We start from the raw sequence: 291 nt of genomic DNA on the forward strand, positions 1-291 counted from the left end.
CAGTGGGGTTACATCCCCAGAACAGACAAATAGCAATAAAAACACTACAATATCGATATCAATAAAAACAACATCAATATACAATAACATTTCCAAGCCAGCAGTATTAACAATTGTGGCAGCAAAGGGGGGAGGGAGGAGGGAATCACAATAAGGGCTATTGGGGGTAAGCCTGTTTAAACAAATATGTTTTCAGCCCCTTTTTAAACTGGACTAGGGAGGGGGTTGAGCGGAGTTCATCGGGGATCGAGTTCCAGAGCTTAGGGGTACTTCTGTAGTAGCAATTAAAAG

The sequence above is a fragment of the Sceloporus undulatus genome, chromosome 5 (assembly GCF_019175285.1).
Source record: "Sceloporus undulatus isolate JIND9_A2432 ecotype Alabama chromosome 5, SceUnd_v1.1, whole genome shotgun sequence".
NCBI classification, from domain to species: Eukaryota; Metazoa; Chordata; class Lepidosauria; order Squamata; family Phrynosomatidae; genus Sceloporus; species Sceloporus undulatus.